The sequence below is a fragment of the Coenobita brevimanus genome, chromosome 43 (genome assembly GCF_032717465.1).
Source record: "Coenobita brevimanus isolate Jiangsu-jjx chromosome 43, ASM3271746v2, whole genome shotgun sequence".
Lineage (NCBI taxonomy): Eukaryota > Metazoa > Arthropoda > Malacostraca > Decapoda > Coenobitidae > Coenobita > Coenobita brevimanus.
Window position 1 is genome coordinate 23,011,096 of NC_136996.1, and position 3,861 is coordinate 23,014,956.

A 3,861-nucleotide genomic window follows, 5' to 3' on the forward strand; every position below is an offset into this window, starting at 1 on the left:
TTCCCCTTGACATGTTGTATGTCTAATGAATACTCCTTAAGAAGTAGACTCCATCTTGTCAATCTTTGATTTTTATCTTTAAACTTACTAAGGAATTGCAGTGGGTTATGATCGGTATAAATGACTATGGGATCAAAACCAGAACACAAATAAAATGAAAAATGCTGTAAACCCAAAATCAAGGCCAAAAGCTCTTTCTCAATAGTTGAGTAGTTCTTTTGAGGTGGAGTGAACGTCTTACTCTAATAAGATACAGGGTGTTCAATACCCTGATCATCCTCTTGCAGCAAAACAGCCCCAGCTCCTGTATCACTTGCGTCAACAGCCATCCTAAAAGGCTTAGCAAAATTTGGAGTAGCGAGCACTGGCTGACTTAATAGGATAGCTTTAAGTTTGTTGAAAGAGGATTCACAGTTATCGGTCCAGACAAATTTAACTCCCTTTTTCAGTAGGTCTGTAAGTGGTGATACAAGAATTGAAAAGTTAAGAACAAATCTCCTGTAATAACCTACCATTCCCAAAAAATCTTTGTAGCTCTTTCCTACTTTTAGGTCTGGGAAGATCACTTATAACCTGAACCTTAGCTCCTGCTGGTGCAACATGTCCATCACCAATTACATACCCAAGGTACTGAACTTTAGCTTGACCAAACTCACACTTTGATAAATTAGCTACAAGATTAGCCTGAACCAAACGCTCAAGAAATTTACTGACATGGCTTAGGTGATCTTTCCAGTTGTCACTGAAGATTAATACATCATCAATATAAACAACACACCCTGCCAAACCCTCTGTTACAACATTCATGAGCTTCTGATATGTGGCTGGTGCATTCTTCATACCATATGGCATTACAGAACATGCAAAAGTCTTTCCTAGTGTTACAAAACATGAGATCTTCCTAGCACGTTCAGTCATAGGTACTTGCCAGTATCCCTTTAACAAATCAAACTTACTTATGTACCTAGCCTTTCCGATCTTGTCTATGCAATCTTCCACACGAGGGAGAGGGTAAGTGTCTGTTTTGGTTATCTGATTAACACGTCTGTAGTCAATGCAAAGCCGCTGTGACCCACCTGGCTTAGGGACTAGAGTGACAGGAGAACTCCACTCGCTCTGACAGGGCTCAATCATCTTGTGGTCCAACAGGTAGCCAAGCTCCTTCTCGATGAGAGGAACTTTCACTGGGTTCACATGGTAAGGAGGCAGTTTAATTGGCTTTGTGTCTCCAACATCGACATCATGCATCAACACAGTGGTTCTTCCTGGAGTAGCACGGAACACTTGCGGGTACTCCTGCAGTAATGCCGAAAACTCCTGCCTTTCCTCGGGAGCTAGATGAGAAAGCTTAGTCTGGAGATCATTCATGATATCAGGATTCTTCCCCAAACTATCACTCAGGCTCATGCTGCATGGAAGAACTTCACTTCCAGACTCGGGTAGAACAGCTACAGTGCAGACTTGGTTATTTTCGTTCCGCCTGTGATATAACTTTAGCATATTGATGTGACAAAGTCGCTTGTTCTTTCAACGATCTGGTGTGGCGATGACATAGTTGACATCACTGAGTTTCTTCTCCACGAAATAAGGACCACTAAACTTGGCTTGAAGAGGTTGCCCATGCACTGGTAGCAGAATCAAAACCTGATCTCCTGGCTGAAAGTGGCGTAACCTGGACTTCTTATCATACCAAGTCTTCATCTTCTCCTGAGCAGCTCCTAAATTCTCTCTCGCCAGCTGTAAAGCAGTGGACAGCCGTTCTTTGAACTTCATCACATACTCCAGCAGGTTGACGTCATCTTCCTCCGACAGCCAGCATTCCTTGAGTAGCTTAAGGGGTCCTCTTACTTCATGGCCAAACAGTAGTTCAAAAGGTGAGAAGCCCAGTGATTCATTTGGAGATTCTCTTGCGGCAAACACAACGAATGGAAGACCTTTATCCCAGTCTTTCTGATGTTCCAAACAGTATTTCTTGAGCATCGATTTGAGTGTTTGATGATATCTCTCCAACGCTCCTTGGGTCTGGGGATGGTAAGCTGAAGACGTGATCTGGGAGATGCCCAACTCTTTCAGAGATTGCTTGAAAACATTTGACATGAAATTACTTCCCTGGTCTGACTGTACCTCCTTGGGCAGACCAAACTTTGTGAAGAACCCTAGCATTTCCTTAACCACGTTCTTTGCTGAGATATTTCTAAGTGGAATGGCTTCAGGATAACGAGTTGCCATATCAATCAGGGTCAACACATAAGAAAATCCTGGAGAAGTCTTAGGAAGAGGGCCCACAATATCCACCAACACACGGGTGAATGGTTCCTCAAAAGGAGGAATGGGAACTAGAGGTGCAACCTTTTCAGTCTGATTACACTTCCCCACAACTTGACAGGTGTGACAAGACTTACAATACCAGGAAACATCCCTGAAGATACCTGGCCAGTAGAAGTGTTTCAAAATGCGTGCCACAGTCTTCCTCACTCCAAGGTGTCCTGCCAAACTGGAATCATGAGCCACTCTAATGATATCCTGCCTACAAACACGAGGGATGACAACTTGATGTACAACCTCCCATTCACAGTCGGCTGATGCTGTTGGGGGTCTCCACTTCCTCATAAGTACTCCTGACTTTATATAATAACAAGTAGAAGCACCAGCTGACTCTTCCTCACTGCAAGCAGAGTTAGCTAGACCTTTCAACTCAGGGTCAGCAACCTGCAACTCAACCAACTCTTGACGAGACAAATTATCAACACTACGGGGTACTGCCTCATCTGGTGAGTGGTCCAAATTAGCAAGAAAAGTGTCAGCTAGGATAACATCATCATCATCATTATCCTCTAAATCACCAGTAACTTTAGACTTAGCCCTAGTGACAGCACATGCAGGGAACACATCAGGGACATCACAATCCTGGGCCGCAGCCACTGGCTCACTAGACAACTGAGGAGCTGGACACACTTGACTTCCACCAATATCATTTCCAAGTAAGAAAGTTACACCTGACATTGGGAGTCTCTCAACCAACCCAACCATTTCAGAACCATTAGCAAAACCAGACTCTAAATTCACTCTGCACAGAGGGACAGAGAAGTAATTATTCCCTACACCTTGTAAGATTACAGTTTCATCAGAGGAATTAACATTAGAGCCTAGAACACTGGTCAGCATAAGGGATTGGCAAGCACCTGTATCACGATATATTGTAACTGATTTCCTGTCATTACTGTCCAGAGGACTGACAAAACCATCAGACAGGAAATTAGCACATGAACTCTTGAGAGTGTCACCCACGTTACTGCTCAAAAGAGGAGCTCCATCATGAGAATTTAAGTTACCCCTCAAAGCAGGTTCAGTTAACTCAGTTAAAGAATTCTGGGAACTCTCAAGAGTGGACACTAGACCAATTGACTGAATATTTAAAGACTCCTTTTTGTTCACATCACGCTGTCTCCTGAAACATTTCTCCGTAGTATGACCAAGCTTACTACAATAAGTACATTTAATTTTCTGAAATCTAGAGGTGAAGCTGGTATTTACTTCCTGAGAAACATCATCTTTATTCTCTTTCCTGTTACCTGTACTCTGAGTAGAGGCAACGTACTTACTCTCAGCTTTCCTTTTTTCTCTAGAATATCTCTTGTGAGTGAGAACATATTCATCAGCTAAAACTGCAGCATCAGACAAATTATCTATTCTTTTCTCATCAAGATATAGGCTTACCTCTTTACTAATACACCTTTTGAAGTCCTCCAGCAAAATCATCTGCTTAAATTTGTCAAAATCAGAATTCACATTCTTAGAATTTAACCACTGCTCTAACAGATCTTCTTTGATTTTTGCATACTCAACATGGGATTGCTTATC